The sequence below is a fragment of the Dromiciops gliroides genome, chromosome 4 (genome assembly GCF_019393635.1).
Source record: "Dromiciops gliroides isolate mDroGli1 chromosome 4, mDroGli1.pri, whole genome shotgun sequence".
NCBI lineage: Eukaryota > Metazoa > Chordata > Mammalia > Microbiotheria > Microbiotheriidae > Dromiciops > Dromiciops gliroides.
This window is the reverse complement of record NC_057864.1, coordinates 218305762-218326452: the sequence shown is the minus strand read 5'-3', so window position 1 is coordinate 218326452 and position 20691 is coordinate 218305762. Positions and strand designations below refer to the sequence as shown.

At 40.4% G+C, this 20691-nt stretch overlaps 1 pseudogene; it reads left to right on the top strand.

The window, feature by feature from the left end:
• Window positions 1–5887: 5887 nt before the first annotated feature.
• On the top strand, window positions 5888–13573 carry LOC122754868 (annotated as a pseudogene).
• Window positions 13574–20691: the final 7118 nt, after the last annotated feature.

The following is a 20691-nucleotide window of genomic DNA, read 5'->3' as shown; positions in this document are numbered from 1 at the left end:
TTATTGGAATCAAAGAGGATATCCATAAATCAGGGGATGAATGAGCAAGTTGTGGCATTACAATGCAACGGAATTACATTCTAATGTATTTCTTTTGTTTTGGTTTGGGTTTTGGTGGGGGGGGGGGGTTTGGCGGGGCAATGAGGGTTAAAGCGATTTGTCCAAGGTCACACAGCTAGTGTCAAGTGTCTGAGGCCGCATTTGAACTCAGGTTCTCCTGAATCTAGGGCCGGTGCTTTATCCTAATGTATTTCTAATGTTATTGTTAGAGAACCATAGAACCCTGAGAATGATGGAACAAAGTGAGCAAAACCTGGAGAACAAATTACATAAGAACAAAACCACCATAAAATCCACCACCACCACCTCTAAAAGCCTTAACACTGATCAAAGCAATGACCAAGTGTGTCTCTAGTGGACCTATGATGAAGCATGTTACCTCTGAGAAGGTAACATAAGCAATACAAGAGGGGTCTAGGTTTAAAAAAAATACTCAATAAAAATCTATTTTTAAAAAAAGAGATCATGTGTAACTTTGAATGAGATCAAAAGGCACATTAGAGAGGGTTTAGGAGAGAGCAAAAGGAAAGGAAATGAAGGCAACTGGTATAGATGGCTTTCAGGGGGAATTTAACTGAGGAGAGGAGAGATATAGGATATAAGGATGGTAGGAGCAAGTAAGGGATTTTTAAGGATGGGAGAGTCATGGCATGTTTATAGGCAATATGAAAGGAATCAGCATAAAGAATATGGATGGTGATGACAGTGATTGTGATGTGGCTATTATGCAAAGAATAGCAAAACAATTTCCTAAAAGCAAAATAAAATAATAACCATCCCCAAGCACTCTTGCCCCTTGACAATTATCTGCCCATCAGAGCCTCTCTATCATATGATGAAAGGAGATATACTAGAGAAGATCCTGTACCCTGGAACAATCAGCTTGATACTTTTAGCCTTTCTCCACATGACTTGGCCAAAGGTATCCTCCCTATGTGTTCTAAAAAGGTCTTCTCACATCATATCAGTGCATAAACAAATGTCCAAGTGAAGATAAAGTAGATAGTTGTGAGAGATAGGAGATAACGGGTTTGTATCTTGAACCTTAGGGGAGATTTACTTGTGACTGACCAGATAAAAAGTGCTGTCACTTTTTAATCTGTGCTGAGTACTCAGAAACTACTAGATATTATCCAAAACATGCCAATAAAAAGGTGCTATCCTTCTGGCACCTGGCAAAGGTTTTTTGGGTACTCTGTACCCTAGGCAAATTAAGTTATTCATTTCTTGACCCTGTACTACACCTCCCTCCTCCCACACCTTTGCTTACGCATTCCTTATGACTGAATTGCCTCTCCCAATAGGCTACAATGTCCTTGAGAATAAGCATATGCCTTATTCATCTTTATAATCTTCCCTAGGCGTGCCCTTGTTGGACTGGTCCAAAACCTTGCACAAGTGAGTACTTGATGACAGTTGATGACCCCAACCTGGATTACTCCCACCATCCACCTCCTTCACTCCTTTTCAAGTGCTGCTGAAGAGAGTAGGAGAAAATCATCCAACAGTGTTGATTGGGTCCACTAAAAATTTATGTTCTATAATCTCAACCAGGGCCTTCATTACAACAAGGCAACCTTCTATATCTCCCTAGCTGATTCCCTATCCCACTTACTACACCAGATGTACCTCCTCCCCTCCCCTTCTTGGCTAAAGACCTTGCCTCATACTTCACACAAAACACTCAAGCTATTTGCTGAAAATCCCTTCTTTTCTCTCCGTCCTCATCATCCGTCACTCAGACATCTTTCCCCATTATCTTCACTGAAGAGGTGGCACTTCTCCTTGCCAAAGTTAATCCCTGTATATGTACCTTGGTCGTGAAAATTTCTAAGTCCAATGAAGAACAGAAACAGCAAAGTCTCCAAGCCATAGAAAAATAGGCTTATTGAAAGAGGGTACCTGTCTCACAATAAAGCCAGTCTCAGGCAGGGGTAAGACCTGAGAGACCCTGAGTCTAAGGATCCAGTGGGTTTTATACCGCAGCAAGTCTTAAATGCTTATGTACCCTATTAATTTTAGACAAAACTCCTCACATAGTATCTTCTGAACCTATTTCAAATGGTACAGAACATGAGCATTGACAAATGGTCATCATCTAAAAAATCATGAACATGAGCTTAGGGGTGCCCCATCATAGCTGGCAGTCCGCCAAATGGACAACATTTGTGGCAAATTCCTAAAATCAAACAACCTCCAATGCTGATTGGTTCATTTAGCTTAAAGATACTATTCTGAGTGCCTCGTTGACCATTTAGTCATGTTACAAATGGACTTGTGATCATGGTCAAGGGACAAATTTACAATATATAAGAACATATTACATAATATCTACTCCTATTTGTTGCATTACTAATAATTTTAGCTACTAAAGAAAGAGGTAAAGCACATTAAATCACATTCCTTTAGTCAAAGAACTGATTTGTTTGAAGTTGAATTGCTTAACTCTAAGGGTTGGGGAAAATCTAACTCACACCTTTGATCCCAACCTCTATTTTCTCCAAGGGATTATCTCCACCATAATACCCACTCTCTTTCTCATCTTCAGTCTCTATCTACTGGTTCCTTCCTTGCTACAAATAAGCACAACCACATCTCCCCCATTCTGAAAAAAATGTTCCCTTGTTCCAACCATTCCTATTAGCTATCATTTTATATGCTCCCTTTCTCAGTTAATTCCCTCAAGAAAGCCATTTATACCATGTACCTCCACTTTCTCTCCTTTCATTCTCTTCCAAACCCTTTGCAGTCTGGCTTCCAACGTCATCATTCAATTGAATTAATTCCCTCTAAAATCAACTGGTGATTTTTTAATTACTGAGATGATATCCTTTTTGCTGTTGTTGTTTCCAATTGTATTTAATTCTTCATGACCCCCTTTGGGTTTTGTTTTTTTTTGGCAAAAGTACTAGGGTGGTTTGCCATTTCCTTCTCTGGCTCATTTTATAAACAAGGAAACTGAGGCAAACAGGAGTAAGTGACTTGCCCAGGGGTCATACAGGTAGTAAGGGTCTGAGGCTAGATTTGAACTCTGATATTCCTGACTCCAGGCCTGGCATTCTATCCATTGCACCCCCGATCTGCCCTTCTGGACTTTTTCTTGATCCTCATCCTTCTTGATCTCGGTAACATTTGAAACTTGATCACCTTTTCCCCTTGGATACTCTCTTCCCTCTAGGTTTTTGTGACAGTGCTCTCTCCTGGTTCTCTTGCTACTAGTTTCATCATTCTTCTTCTTTCTCCTTTGTTAGATCTTCACCCAAGACATGCCTACTAACTATGGTTATTTCTCAAGATTCTATACTGGATCCTCTTCTCTGTTCCCTCTATAGAATTTACTTGGTGATCTTATCAGCTCTCAGGGTTCACTTATCTCTATGCAGATAATGCCCAAATCTATATATCCAATCCTAATCTCTCTCCATATATATCCAATCCTAATCTCCAATCTCCCATTTTTGGCTACCTTTTAGACATCTTGAATTGGATGTCCTACAGGTATTTCAAACTCAAAATGTCCAAAATAAAATCCCTTATCTTTCCCCCCTCTTCCTTCTTCCCAACTTTCTTATTACTGTCCTACATAGGTTTGAATATTTCATGGCTTACCACCACCACTACTCAATAAACTCCAATGGCTCCCTATTACCTTCAGGATCAACTATAAAATTCTCTGTTCACTGGCCCCTTCCAACCTTTTCAATTTTCTTATAACTAATTTCCCTCCACATAATCTACAATCTAACCACACTGGGCTACTTACATTTCTGTGACTGTGACACGCCATCTCTCATCTCCAGGCTTGCACTGGCCTTTCCTAGAATGTTCACACACACACACACACACACACACACACACACACACACACACACACACACCTCTACCTCTTAGTTTGCCTGGCTTCCTTCAACATCCAGATCAAATCGAATCTTCTGCATACAGCTTGTCTTAGGCCCCCAACTGCTAATGTTTCCTGTCTGAAATTACTTTCCATCTACTCTGTATATAGCTTATACGTACGTACCTCATTACTTAAATGTTGTCTAATTGTTGAGCCCATAGGCAAGTACCATTTTTCCTATCTTTGTATACAGAGTATTTGGTACAGTGCCTGACACATAGTAAGTAATTAATAAATGTTTGTGGACTAAGTACTTGACCGAGTCCCACCCAGTAAGGGACAATTCTGAGTCTGGAGTAAAATGGCTTTCTGGTCCCAATTAGGAAAAGAAACTGCTGAGAAAGATCTTAAGTACCTTCTTGGAATGTTGGCTGCTGGTTGAACATTCTTTCTCCTGAAGACTGTGTTTTCCCAAGAACATGAAGTGACTAGAAGGCATGTATTTCAGGCAGTGGAAGAATTCTGGAAGTAGGAAATAAGAAATCATCCACTGAGGACCCTCATCTCTTCCCTCATTTAATGGGTCCAGATCCCTAAGGGATCCCTTTTCTTAAATAGAAGGGATAGATTAGAGTAGGCACCATAATGTTTCTGGGCACAAGAACAGGCAGAGCTTTCAAGCCCTTTCCCGATAAATTTCTATAGTCATGAAAATCCCCTTCAAAGTCCTTAGTCCTTTTGGGTATTTTGCCACTTCTTCCTCCACTCCTATTGTCATATATCGCCAAGGTCAAGCAATAAGTGACATGATGCATGCAAATACTGCTACATAATGTGCTTAAAATGTCCTGCTCTGGGTCTGGTTCATTTTTGTATTGTACCATTACCTACATTCAATAAAAAAAAAAAATCTGGAAAAGATCTTGGCAAGTCATATTCCATTTAACCAATCCAGATGAATCACTTTCCAATCTTCCTTCAAGAATAGAGAGGCAAGGATCTATCAGTGTACCTTGGTAGCATATTAGTATCTCACAACCAAGAAAATCCAATTCTCTTAGGTTAAACAAGAAAAAAATTAAGACTTCTCCTCAAGTTCTTCAAAGTCAGTAATAGGACCTTTAAGTTAATTCTCATTTAATGAGCAGCCAGTATAATTGAATCGATAATGGAATGAAGTGAGGATAAGGTTTGGAATATGGTTTGGATTAGCTAAAGGAAGGAGAGAGGAAGCAAGGAGAAGGTGAAGACAAGGATACAAGAGTGAAATGCTCAACAAGCAAATTATAAAATGCAACCACAAGCTAACTTTAGATGTCAGTTGGAAAGTCCCTGAAGAGGCAAATACATTAAAGAGTTGTGGCTCCTAATTGGGAGGGGAGAGAGAGAAGGGGAGAGAGAGGGAGACAGAGAGGAGAGACAGACAGAGAGAAGGATGGAGGGAAGGAGGGAGGGGGAGGGAGGGAGGGAGGGAGGGAGAGAGAGAGAGAGAGAGAGAGAGAGAGAGAGAGAGAGAGAGAGAGAGAGAGAGATGGTCTTTAAATGACAAAGAGGAGACCTCCCCAGAACCACAGGAAGATGGGAAAGCCAGCACCTCAGCATGTCCTTTGATTCCTAGCACCTGCACCTCCAGAGATTGCTAAGAGAGTTCTCAGGCCAGAGTGTTCTCTTCTTGATTGAACTGAGATTTAATCTGTCTCCCAAGTTCTTTTGTCCATTGCCTAAATTATAGGTGACAACTGTATAACTTTCCCAATGGCTGCTTTACTGTTTGCATTTGTAAATGTTTCTAAAACATATGGTGGGTCAGTGACACACACAAGCTATATAGAAAATAAATAGAAAATAAATGAAAGGAAGTTAAATACAAGATAGGGTAGAAAGGCACTCAGAGTTGGGGTGATCAGAAAAGGCTTTCTTCAGAAGGTTTGAGCTAAGTCACATAGAAAGGGATTCTGAGACAGAAGCAGGGAGTCTGTTTTCGTCATGAGACGAAATACAAAGAACATGGAAGGGGAGCATCATTGGTAAGGAATAGCAAGAAAACAAATTTGGCTGGACCACAGAGTGCTAGAAGAGTAATTTATGAAATGGAAAGAGAGATTGGGGCCCGACTGTGAAGATCCTTATATCCAACAAGGGACCACTAGAATTTATTGATAGTGATAAGGTAGAAATATGGTCAAAGCTAACCTTAAGGGAAATAACTGGCAATGGTATGTTGGATGGAATAGAGTGGGGAAAGATTCGAGGTGGGGGACCAATTAAGAGGGAGGGCACCACCAGATTTCTATTTTTACTCTACAAGAACTATCTGGGTTTGAGGGGGTATGTGCATATGAGTGTGAGTGTATGAGTGCGAATGTGTAAAATTTTAATTAGGCAGGTTGCTAGCATACACAGCTCATTTTCTCCTCCTTCCATGAATCCTGCCTAGCTCCAATCTTTCTGTAACTCCATATTCCTTCAGTTCCTAACATTTAGTATTTGTACTACATAACTCCATTTGAGGAACCAGCTGAGCTGGACATGCTCTTTTCAAACCCAGAGCAGGTCAAGACTCCCCACCTCTCCACCTCCACCCCAGAATCCATCTTCTCACTCTGGCAATAACTCTACCACTACAGACTCTTTTTTTTAAAAAAGTGTATTATTTTATTTTAAATTTTTTCCAATTACATGTAAAAATATTTTTGAGTTCCAGATTTTTATCCCACCCTCCCTTCCCTCCCTGCTCCTGAAGCCACCAAGCAATCTGATATAGGTAATACATTACAATCATGTTAAATATATTTCCATATTAGTCATGTTGTAAGAAAGGAATCAGAAAAGAAAAATAGCACAAGAAAGAATAAACAATAACAACAAAACAAAGCAACAATAAAATTGAAAATAGTATATTCAATCTGCATTCAGACTCCATAGTTCTCTCAATGTGGAGAGGATTTTCCATCATGAGTCTTTTGGCATTATCTTGGATCATTATATTGCTGAGAAGAGCTAAGTCTATCACAGTCAATCATCACACAGTGTTGTTGATGCTGTGTATAATGTTCTCTTGGTTCTGCTCATTTCACTCAGCATCAGTTCATGTAAGTCTTTCCAGGTTTTTCTGAAATTCAGCTGCTTATAATTTCTTACAGCATGATAGTAATCCATTACATTCATATTACCACAACTTGTTTAACCATTCCCTAGTTGGTGGGCATCCTCTCAATTTCCAATTCTTTGTCACTACAAAAAGAGCAGCTATAAATATTTTTGTACATGTAGGTCCTTTTCCCTTTTTTATGATCACTTTGAGATATAGGCCTAGTAGAGGTATTCCTGGGTCAAAGGGTATCCCCAGTTTTATAGCCTTTAGGGTATGGTTTCAAATTGCTGTCCAGAATGGTTGGATCAGTTCATAACTTTATCAACAGTGTATTAGTATTCCAATTTTCCCATATCTCCAACATTTATCGTTTTCCTTTTTTTGTCATATTAGCCAATTGGATTGGAGTTAGTTGGTACCTCATAGTAGTTTTAACTTGCATTTCTCTAATCTGTAGTGATTAAGAACATTTTTTAATATGGCTATAGATAGCTTTAATTTCTTCATCTGAAAACTGCCTGTTCATATCCTTTAACCATTTCTCAATTAAGGAATGACTTGTATTCTTATATGTTTGATTAAGTTCTCTATTATTTTAGATATGAGGCCTTTATCAGAAAATTGTTTCCCACATTGGAATACCAATGCATTGTTGGTGGAGTTGTGAACTGATCAACCATTCTGGTTTTTGGTTTTGTTTGTTTTGGGTTTTTTTCCTTGCAGGGCAATGAGGGTTAAGTGACTTACCTAGTGCCACAAAGCTAGTTAAGTGTTAAGTGTCTAAGGCCAAACTTGAACTCAGGTCCTCCTGAATCCAGGGCCAGTGTGCCACCTAGCTATCCACTGTGCCACCTAGCTGCCCTGATCCAACCATTCTGGAGGGCAATTTGGAACTATGCCCAAAGGGCTAAGGGACTGGGCATACCCTTTGACCCAGTAATATCACTACTAGGTCTATATCCCAGAGAGATCATAGAAAAGAGAAAAGGACCCACATGTACAAAAATATTTATAGCAGCTCTCTTTGTGGTAGCAAAGAATTGGAAATCGAGGGAATGCCCATCAATTGTGGAATAGCTGAACAAGTTGCAGTATATTAATGTAATGGAATACTATCGTGCTGTAAGAAATGATGAAGAGGCAGATTTCAGGAAAACCTGGAAAGACTTAAGTGGACTGATGCTGAGTGAAGTGAGCATAACCAGAAGAATATTGTACACAGCAGCAGCAATATTGTATGATGATACACTGTGATAGACTTGGCTCTTCTCAGCAGTGCAATGATCCAAGACAATTCCAAAGAACTCATGATAGAAAACATTCTCCATATCCAGAAAAAAGAACTGTGGATTCTGAATACAGACTGAACCATACTGTTTCTACTTTTTGGCTGTTTTTTTTTTCCTTTTTTGAAGTTTTTCCCTTGTGTTCTACTGCAGAAATGTTTAATGTGACTGTGTGTGTGTGTGTGTGTGTGTGTGTGTGTGTGTGTATCTCCTGTATCAGATTGCTTTCTGTCTTGGGAACGGGGGAGGGAAGGGAGGAAGGGAAAAAAATTTGGAACTAAAAATCTTATGAAAACAAATGTTGAAAACTATCTTTACATGGAACTGGAAAATAATAAAACACTTTTATGATTTAAAAAAAGCCTGTTTCTCAGGTTTCTACTTTCCTTCTAATCTTGCTTGGGTTGGTTTTGTTTGTGCAAAACCTTTTAAATTTAATGTAGTCAAAATGATCCATTTTGCATTTCCTAATGTTCTCTAGCTCATCTTTGGTCATAAATTCTTCCCCTCTCCATAGATCTGACAAGTAAACTATTCCTTCCTTTTCTAATTTGCCTATGGTATCACCCTTTATGTTTAGATCATGTACCCATTTTGACTTTGGTGTATGGTATAAGATGTTGGTCTATGCCTAGTTTCTGCCATACTCTTTTCCATTTTTCCCAGCAGTTTTTATTAAATAGTGAGTTATTATCCTATAGAAGATTATTATATTCATTTATTGCTGCGTTTTATTTGCCTAACCTATTCCACTGATGCACCACTCTATTTCTTAGCCAGTACCAAATAGTTTTGATGGTTACTGCTTTATAATATCATTTTAAATCTGGTACTGCTAAGCCACCTTCCTTTACATTTTTTTCATTAATACCCTTGATATTCTTGACGTTTTGTTCTTCTAGATGAATTATTATTTTTTCCAGCTCTATGAAATAATTTTTGGTAGTTTGATTGGTATGGCACTGAATAAGTAGATTAATTTAGGTAGAATTGTTATTTTTATTATATTAGCATGGCCTACCCATGAGCAATTGATATTTGTCCATTTGTTTAGATCTAATTTTATTTGTGTGAAAAGTGTTTTGTAATTGTGTTCATATACTTCCTGGGTTTGCCTTGACAGATAGACTACCAAATATTTTATATTCTCTTCCGTTATTTTAAATGAAATTTCTCTATCTCTTGTTGCTGTGCTTGGTTGGTTGTATACAGAAATGCTGATGATTTATGTGGGTTTATTTCATATCCTGCAACTTTGCTAAAGTTAATTGTTTTAAGTAGTTTTTTAATTGATTCTTTAGGATTCTCTAAGTATATCATTATATCATCTGCAAAGAGTGATAGTTTTATTTCTTCTTTGCCTATTCTAATTCCTTGCATTTCTTTTTCTTCTCTTATTGCTAAGGCTAAAATTTCTAGTAAAATATTGAATAATAACGGTGATAATGGACATCCAGGTTTCACCGCTGATATTACTGGGAACCCTTCTAAATTATCCCCATTACATATGATGCTAGCTGATGGTTTAAATAGATACTTACTGTTTATCATCTTAAGGAAAGCCCCATTTATTCCCATGCTCTCTAGTGTTTTTAATTGCAATGAGTGCTGTATTTTATCAAAAGTTTTCTCTGCATCTATTGAGACAATCGTATGATTTCTGTTCGTTTTGTTATTGATGTGGTCAATTATGTTGATAGTTTTCCTAATATTGAACCAGCCCTCCATTCCTGGTATAAATCCCACCTGGTCATAGTGTATTAAGCTGGTGATAAATTGCTGTAATCTCTTTGCTAATATTCTATTTAGAATTTCTGCATCAATATTCTTTAGGGAGATTGGTCTATCATTTTCTTTCTCTGTTTTTGCTCTTTCTGTTTTAGGTATCAGCACCATATTTGTCTCACATAAGGAATTTGGTAGGATTTTTTCTTCACCTATTTTCCCAAATAGTTTGTATAATATTGGAATTAATTGTTGTTTAAATGTTTAGTATAATTCACTTGCAAACCCATCTGGCCCTGGAGATTTTTTTCTTAGGGAGTTTCTTGATGGTTTGTTTAATTTCTTTTTCCAAAATGGGCTTATTTAAGAATTTTATTTCCTCTTCTTTCAATCTGGCCAGTCTATATCTTTGTAAATATTCATTCATTTCATTTAGATTATAAATTTTATTGGCATATAATTGGGCAAAATAGCTCATGATTATTGTTTTAATTTCCTTTTTGTTGGTGGTGAGTTCACCCTTTTTATTTTTTATTAATTTGGTTTTCATCTTTTTTGGTATTGTTTGTTTTTTTAATCATAAAAGTATTTTATTATTTTCCAGTTACATGTAAAGATAGTTTTCAGCATTTATTTTCATAAGAATGTTAGGTCCAAATTTTTCTCCCTTTCCCCTTCCCTCCCCCCTCCCCAAGACAGAACAACTTTCTTTTTTTAATCAAAGTAACCAAAGGTTTATCTATTTTATTGTTTTTTTATAGAACCAGCTCTTAGTTTTATTTATTAATTCTATAGTTTTCTTACTTTCAATTTATTTCCCTTAATTGTCAGAATTTCTAATTTGGTATTTTTAATTTGTTCTTTTTCTAGCTTTTTTAGTTGCATGCTCAATTCATTGATCTCCTCTTTCTCTATTTTATTCATGTAGGCATTTGGCGATATAAATTTTCCCCTAAGAACTGCTTTGACTGCATCCCATAAGTTTTGGTATGTTGTCTCATTATTGTCATTTTCTTGGACGAAATTATTGGTTGTTTGTATTTAGAGCCTCTTTCTCAAAGTGGTATCTTCCCAAACTAAAAGTGAGGAAGCACCCACCCCTTCCCTAGGCCAAGATTTCCCATACTACTTTTCATCTTGCCCCTGAGCCAAAACCTTCTTACCCAGCCCCCTTTTCTGTCATTTTCCTCCACTAGAATGTAAGTTCTTTGAGGACATGGTCTATCTTTCTTGTTGCTTGTATTGGTATTCCCAGCACTTAACACAGTGGCTGGAACATAGTATAAGTTTAATAAATATTTTATCTATGTCTGTCTGTACATGTGTATGTTTATATGTATTACCTATTTATCTCACTATATGATCATATAATACACTCTACTTACTTGCCAAACACTTCATTCATTGACTCAACACATCAATCACATGCACAGCACTTATACTGGTCACTATATAAGATACAGCCTCTGCCTTCAAGGAGTTTACCATCAGAGCCAGATTATCTGTCCTGCTCCCTACCTCTGTCCCCACTCCACTTTACTACAGGTCCTAGGCTACTAGAGAAGTTGCTAAGAGTAGAATGGGAGGAGAGGCTACAGGTCACTACTGTTAAGAGCACAGCTCCTTTCAAAATAATAAATGTTGAAGAAGTTGTAGGAAAATTGAAATGCTAATGCATTGTTGGTGGAGTTGTGATCCAACCATTCTGGAGAGCAGTTTGGAACTATGTCCAAAGGGGTATAAAGCTGTGCATACCCTTTGACCCAGCAATACCAGTATTAGTTCTTTTTTCCAGGGAGATCATGGAAAAGGGAAAAGGGCCTACATGTACAAAAATATTTATAGCTGGTCTTTTGGTGGTGGCAAGGAATTGGAAATTGAGGGGTTGCCCATCAATTGGGGAATGGCTGAACAAGTTGTGGTATTTGAATGTAATGGAATACTATTGTGCTGTAAGAAACGATGAGCAGGCAGATTTCAGAGAAACCTGGAAGGACTTGCATAAACTGAGGATAAGTGAGATGAGCAGAACCAGGAGAATATTGTCCACAGTATCAACATTATGTGTTGATCAACTGTGATAGACTTGATTCTTCTCAGCAATGCAATGGGAATTCATGATGGAAAATGTTCTCCAAATCCAGAAAAAAAAAGAACTGTGGAATCTAGATGCAGATCGAACCATACTATTTCTATTGTTTTTTGTTGTGGTTGTTTTTCTTTTTTGAGGTTTTCCTTTTTGCTCTGATTCTTCTCTCATTACATGACTAATGCAGAAATATGTTTAATGTTATTGTACATATATAACCTATATCAGATTACTTGCTGTCTTGGGGAGGGGGGAGGGAGAGGAGGGAGGGAGAAAAATTTGAAACTAGAAATTTATAAAAACAAATTTCAGGAGGCAGCTAGGTGGCACAGTGGATAAAGCACCGGCCTTGGATTCAGGAGTACCTGAGTTCAAATCCGGCCTCAGACACTTGACACTTACTAGCTGTGTGACCCTGCGCAAGTCACTTAACCCCCATTGCCCCGCAAAAAAACCAAAAACCAAAAACCAAAAAAAAAAAAAAAAACAAATGTCAAAAACTATCTCTAAATATAACTGGAAAATAATAATAATAAAAAATATTATATATAAAAGAGCACACACAGCTCCTTTCCCTCCTTGCCCACTAGCATCACTGGAAAGGCTCCAAAGCCATCTAGTCTAGCCCCTTTGTTTTACATATGAGGAAACTGAGAACCAGAAAGGTTAAAAAATTTGGTGCATATGCACGAGAATGCACACACACACACACACACACACACACACACACACACACACACACACACACACACACACACCCCTTGTAGCAACAGACTAGGTAAAATTATGTAGAAAGTGCCTTCTTTCCTTCTGACAATAGCACTTCCCCCCCGCCCCGGCCCAGTTATGAAGAAATCTTATTTCTAGTCCCTAGGTGCCCTTGCACAATTCCCTATCTGAGTCTGCCCTCCTCAGCAGCACCTCATGCTCCAGATTTCCCTCACCAAACAAAAGAATCCACTATGCTGGGAGCCATTATATACAACAGAAGCAGCAGCAGCAGCAGAGGTGGCAGCAGAGACTGACCTGCATGGCCAAAATATGTGACTTCACGGAGGATCAGATGCTGAGTTCAAGGAGGCCTTCCAGCTGTTTGACCGCACAGGTGATGGAAAGATCTTATACAGCTAGTGTGGGGACGTGATGAGGGCCCTGATCCAGAATCCCACCAATGCTGAGGTGCTCAAGGTCTTAGGGAATCCCAAGAGTGATGAGATGAATGTGAATACTTTCTGCTGATGCTGCAGACCGTAGCAAAGAATAAGGACCAGGGCACATATGAAGACTACACAGAGGGGCTTCGGGTGTTTGATAAGGAAGGGAATGGCACAGTCATGGAGTCTGAAATACGGCATGTCCTCATCACTCTGGGTGAAAAGATGACCGAGGAAGAAGTGGAAGTGTTGGTGGCAGGGCATGAGGACAGCAAAGGTTGTATCAACTATGAAGAGCTAGTCCAGATGGTACTGAATGGGTGAGAACAAAAATCCCCTTTCCACAAAGAGTCCCCTAACTTTCTCAGTGTGAAAATGATCCTCTTGCCCCTGAAGCAACTAACTACATTGTCAGGGTTACCAACATCCTTCCTTCCAACCCCCACCACATGTCCTCTTTGGCCTACCTGCTCTCTGCTTTCACCAAATTAAATTTGCTAACTGCTCCTAAAAAAGAAAAAAGTATCCACTATGCTATTTGCTGTTCCTTCAGGGCCCTATTTCAGGTCACTACAGTCATAGATAGCAAGACTTTAGATATATTTGCAGTTTAACACTTGCTTTTTGGACTTGCAGAGCTCAGATCATGGAGACCTTGTACCTGCATGGCCTCTACATTGACAAAGCTCTTACCTGTCCTTTAGTCATTATTACAGCCTTATGAGGTAGATGACACAATAATATTAAGGTTCTTGTTTTATTGATGAGGAAACTGGGGTTCAGAGAGATCGAAGCAGTTGGGAGTGGTGTACAGTATACCCCTCTGGGCTTATTCTCCCAACAAGCACTAGATAGAGTTAGGTTCCCATAAGGAAAAAATTTTTGCCCTCAGGGTAATCCTAAAGGGTTATAGTTTCCTTTATATATCTCATGAGACTTCATCCATTGTGTCCTCACCACCACCACCACCACCGCTGCCGCCACTGCCTCTGCCATCACTACATTGCTCAAACAGTAGAAAACTCTAGTAGCTTCTAGAAAATTGTATTGGGGGGGGGCGGGGGGGGGGAGGAGGAAAAAAGCTACATAGCTACATGATAATTTTATTATTGCTCTTATTTGTCCTTTGTTCTCGAAGAGAACCATGACATAGGGGAGGTGATGTCATGACTTGCATTGAATTGGATTTAAGTGAGGCAGGACTGTGCAAAGTCACCAGCCTCAGTCTTTCCTCTGGAGCTGTCTGGATTCACTGGTAAGATATAGATCAGGATGACGAGAGATGGCTCCAGATGCAGTAGGAGACCTTGGCCTTCTTAGGGGTGGGAGGATGAGAAGGAAGAAAAAAAAGAAATTTACACAACTTTATTATATATTTAAAAGAAATAGCAAGTTGTACATAATAGTTTTGTGTACAATCAGGAAAAAAAAGAAAACGGTATTTACTAAAAAGGCAAAGGAAAAGCAGTGACTATAAAACATTTCCCCTCCCTCCCTAACTTTGGCATATTCTCTCTTTGCAAACCCAAGGCCCAGGAGAGTAGACTTAAACTCAAAAGTACCATGGAAATGAGGCACATACATAAAGAACACATGTGACCCAGGCATATCTCCCAACTCCAGAAGCCAGAACTTTACTTTTTGGGGAGTCTCCCACCCCAGGTTGTCTCTTAAATATGCCACTGACCATGGATGAGTTACTCTCTTGCTCAACTGGGCTGGCTCCTCTCAGGGAAAAAAAGAGTCACCACTGGTAAGCCATTGCTATTCATCCATTTGTCCTTGGATACCTCCTCTCCCATTGCAGATGGGAGAGGCCAGTCCCACTCCAATGTCCTGCTCAGCTGCCATTCATCTGACTTCAAATGACTTTAATGGATCTCTTGGTCTCACCAGGCACCCAAACACTCTCATATCAGGAAACTCATTCACCTAAAATCAGGAAAAAATAAACACAAAAGAAACAAGAGACAACATGCTGAGAGACAACTGTTGGACAGGTGAAAGACAGGGCAGCTGCCCTTGCTCCACCCAGAAATTCATAGCAGATCTCCTCACTTGACAATCAAGGAAGAGGGATTTGGGTTCACACTTTTAGTGTGATATCCGTGGAGTTCAACAGCCAATTAAAAGGCTTTTTATCCCCACATAGTACAAACTTCTGAGTTATCACTCCTACAGAAAGCAGTCAGATGATATTATGTATGTTCTGAAGTGTTGCGGGGAAGAGGTGGGGAAGGGTCCCCCATCACACATGCCCCCAAGCTTCCATTGGGTTGACTTAAGTGCCCACTGAACATTCCCCAATAGGTGGAGATAGAGGCCAAGTGGGCACTACAAGTGGATAGGACACTGGAGCTGGAGTTAGGAACTGCCTCAGGAACTTACTAGCTGTGTGACCCTGGGCAAATCACTTAATTTCTCTGTTCCTTAGTTTCTTCATTTGTAGAATGAGCGGGGAGAGACTAAATGGCTTCTTGCTACTCTTTTTTTTTGGGGGGGGGGTGGCAGAGCAATTGGGGTTAAATGACTTGCCCAGGGTCACACAGCTAGTAAGTGTTAAGTGTCTGAGGCCAGATTTGAACTCAGGTCCTCCTGAATCCAGGGCCGGTGCTCTATCCACTGCGCCACCTAGCTGCCCCTAAATGGCTTCTTAAAGACTCTAAATTATGACCCAATGATACACAACGTGACAGAATGTAAATTCCTTGAGGGAAGAAACAGGAAGGCAGCTGAAGTTGGTGCTATGGAGCACTTAAAAACTTGTTAGACATCTAAGACACCGAAGTCATCCACTGCATCCCAGCCGTCCATCACTAATCACCCTGACTTTTGTCCTACCACTAGACTTCAGGCACTCTAGAAGACAGAGTGAGGCTGATGACTTTGTACAACTCGGCTTCACTTAAATCCAATTCATGAGCAAGTCAAGACATCGCCCATGATGTCACTGCTCCTCCTCGAATACAAAGGAAGAACATCTCTGTTTCCTTTGGGATTTGTGGCCCTTGCACCTAGCACTGTGTTTCAAATGGAGAAGCTGCTTGATAAATGATGACTGGATTGAATGGGATGTCAGAGTTGGAAGGGTCCTTAGAGAATACCAGATCATAGCTAGAAAAGACCTGGAGGTTATTTAGTCCAACCCTCTCATATATACAGGTGAGGAAACTAAGGCACAAAGGGGTTAAAAGATGTGCTCACAGTCACAAACACATTAAAGTGCCAGAGGCAGGAACCAAACTCAGGTCCTTCAGCTCCAAATCTGACATGATTTTCACTGGGCCATTCTGCCTCTACACCAACTTGATTTACAGAGCAGGAAACTTGAGTCCAGGGCTCTTATCACTACACCATAACACTTGAATGCATATTAGTGAATTAATATTTTACCCCTCCCAGGTTAGGTATTTTTAGTTCAACAAGAGGCATAATAGTGTACATTTCAGGTGCTGTTAGGTAAAAGGGACAGGAATATTTTTAACACCTCAGAAAACAACACAAAGATCATCTCCTACTCTTACTATGCTTAAGACCTGCCCTTGTTGTTGATTTAGTCATGCCTGACTCTTCATGACCCTGTTGGACTATGTTCACATGTCCACTGTTCCCAGGAGTGGTTTGCCATTTCCTTCTCCAGTGGATTTAGGCAAACAGAGGTTAAGTGACTTGCCTAGGGTCACACAGCTAGTATGTGTCTGAGGCCACATTTGAACTCAGGTCTTCCTGACTACAGGCCCAGCACCCTATCCACTGAACCACCTAGCTACCTCCTAGGCAAATGGTGGTTAAGTAATTTGCCCAAGGTCACACAACTAGAAAGTGTATGAGGCCCTATTTGAACTCAGGTCTTGATTCCAGGCCCAGTGCTCTATCCACTGAACCATCCAGCTGCCCCTGGTACCTGCCCAACACTCATCTATTCTGTGCTCTAAGCACCCATGACCAAACCCTATATTCTACCAAAAGCAACAAAATTATACTACCTATGAAAACATGCCCAGAGCCTCTGAAAGGGGCCCAGGCCTCCTCCTGTCCCTAACTACAGCATCATCTTGGAAGACCAAGGACTCCACCAACATGGAAAATGAGGTCAATCTAGCCTCGACTCCTCTATCCCTGCAGTCCTAAACCCTGGATCATCTCACATCATCTTCTACTATTTTCTTGGCAGCTATTAGGTCTCTAAGCTTATGGAATAAAACACTTTTCGAACCCTGGAACACAGACACAATACGCAAGGTTCAAAATGAAAGACTCATAGGAAACATGAGCTCAATCTTTAAGTATTTGGGCATCATGATGAATGAAGACTTAGATCTGTCTTACTTGCCCCAGTGGGCAGAATCAGGAACAATAAGTGGGAGCAACAGAGAGGCAAACAGACCTGCTCTCAGGAAAAACTTCCTAACAATGAAAGCAGTCTCAAAATGGAATGGACTGTCTGTGGAGGAGGTAGGTTGCCCTTCACTGGATATCTTCATCAAACAGAGTGGATGACCCCTTGTAAGGCATTATACTAGCAGTTTGAAAGCTGACTGGCATCTTGGGATTTGTAGTTCATATGGATAAGAGGATTCCCCTCTTAGCCCTAGGAAGCAATTTGGGAAGATGGAGATCTTTGGTAAAAATGAGTCAGGAGCCAGAGTTCCTGAAAGAGACACACACAGACTGAACACACACAATAGCTGAGCAGCAGCAATGGGATTAGCCTGTCCCAGCTCCACCCAGAATTTAATGAGTTGAGCTAGAAAGTAGCAGACATGGGAGAGATTGAGGATGGCACCTGCCCTCCAGGCATCTCAGGGCAAAATCCGCCAGCTTTACCTAGTTCTTAAGGAAAAGGAGGGAAGTTCTAAGGAAAGGTCTGGTATCCTTTCGCCAACTTCCCCTGCCAGTGTCTGGCTATTAACAGACACTATTATATACTCCACTTAGTGTTTCATTAACCAAATGTTTCCCGTAACCTAAATTTTGTCTCAGCCATGAAGAGGCCAAGGGATACCTAGAAATAAACAAATTTAAGTTAAGGAAGAAAGCCAAACCTCCGCCTCAATGTCAGGAATTTCCTAACTGGGGTCTTAGGAATTAGGACTATACACCTAACTTTTCAGCAAAGGAGGGACCCACTAGGACCTAAGAGATACTGCCACGCCTCCCCTCCCCCATTGGCTTTAAGAAAAAACAAAGCCACACATTAATTGTGTAAGAAGGTGTGACTGATTAAATCTCCAGAGACCAAGAGGGTAGAAAGGTAGGGAGGACAGAATGAATGGTGAAAACCTCACTCTTGGGGCAGCTAGGTGGCGCAGTGGATAAAGCACCGGCCCTGGATTCAAGAGGACCTGAATTCAAATCTGACCTCAAACACTTGACACTTACTAGCTGTGTGATCCTGGGCAAGTCACTTAACCCCCATTGCCCCGCAAAAAAATAGAAAGAAAACATCACTCTAGTCACCAACCAAACCCTTCCTCGTCCACTGGAGTATGTTAGAGTATGCTGTAGCATGTTAGAGTTAGGGATTCCTTTTTGTTATAGGTTGGACTAGATGGCTACTGAGGTCTCTTCTGCTGAAAAAAAAAATATTCTGTGATGTGAAAGCTGGGAGGGATCCTAGAGATCACCTAATTCGACCCCCACTTTTTACAGAGGAATAAACTGGGTTCCTTTTAATAACTTTCCCAAGGTTTTAGGTAACCAAGCCTGGATTTGAAATCTGGTTGTCTCAACTCCATTATAGAAAATGAGAAGGATGAAGAGCAGGGAGTGTGTGAGAAGGGCCCAGCAACTCTCTCCCAGGAGTGCTATTAACCCATAGTACATAATCCTGTTAAATATTAATCCTTATTTAGCTGGAAGGCAAGGCAGCCCTTGTGATAAAGCCCCTGAGAAGTAATAAAAGGCAACAGTGATTGATAAAGTAGAGATTCATGCTAATAAAATCCTGCTGTACTGAAGGTCAGGTCAGGCCCCAACAATCAAGGAGCAGTAGCCATCCCAGGCAGATCACTGAAGTAATGGCCTGCTGAACTTATAGGCCTTTTTTTGGGGGGGGAGGGGGGGGAGGAGGAATGGGGGAAGGTAGTGTCACCGAATCTAATGATATTAAACTGAGCAGCTGGAAGACAGTGCCACCAGTCCCAGAATCTCCCTGGCCAAGGCAGTACTTTCTGCCTCTCCCCCTGGGATCAGTCAATTTACTAGCATTTACTAAGTTGTTATTATGTACCATATATTGTACGAGGCAGCTGGGCATACAAATACAAAAAGTCAATAGCCCCTCCCTCAAGGATCTTACCGTCTAAGGGCACACTACCTATTCACATTGTGTGGCCCCACCTTTTAAAACTCCTTCAAAAGTGCTTGGGGAAGAGCAAGGGGAAGACTAAAGCACCTGCTTACCCAGACGTTTTATACTATTCGCCTTGGAATCCTACCTGTTTCTCACTCAATTGTCTTCAATTTGTTCAAAAAAGTAGGGCTGGTACTTTTTTTTTTTTGATGGGGGAGGACTATGAGAGGAAGAGATGATGGAGATGATGGAAATGTCAGATACCATGGGCTTTATTCTGAAACAAGAAAATAATGCACCTTTTGCTATCTTAAAACAAACAACCAACCACAATAAAACAAAACCAAGGAGAAGTAGGTTCAGAGCCTAGGGACAAGCCCCTTTTCCAGAGCTCACATAGCAAAAAGGGATTTAAGATTTTACATGACGGCAAATTCCCAGTCTTTTTTTTTTTTTAACCCTGACACTGAAGGGACTTTGTGTGTAGGAAAAGGCCAAGCAAATGAGAGACGCTGAAAAGCAAAAGTGACTGTTTACCTGGAAGACAGGTTGAAAATAGTGGAGGCTAGAACCAGAGTAGTATAAAAAATCAAGAAGGGGGCAGCTAGGTGGCGCAGTGGATAGAGCACCGGCCCTGGAGTCAAGAGGACCTGAGTTCAAAGCTGGCCTCAGACACTTAACACTTACTAGCTGTGTGACCCTGGGCAAGTCACTTAACCCCAATTGCCTCACTAAAAAAAAAAAAAAAAATCAAGAAGGCCATCTGAATTTGCGCCACTTCTGCTCACTTGAATGTTACCAGCAAGATTGACAATGGAGAGAAAAGAACAAAATCCCAGGAAGGAAGATCTAAAGTATAAGGGTAGTGGCAGCTAGGTGATGGATGAGCACCAGTCTTGGAATCCGGAGGACCTAAGTTCAAATCCAGCCTCAGATACCTACTAGCTGTGTGACCCTGGACAAGTCCCTTAACCCCAAGGATCTCAAAAAGTAAATAAATAAATAACATATTAGAGTTTATTCCTGTACACCCTGGCATTACAGCTGGTGAGTGTTTAAGGCATAATTTGTGCCCAGGACTTTCCTTACTCAGAGTACAGCACTTTTTCTATTATATATGGCTTATAATTCCTGGTGACAAATGTGA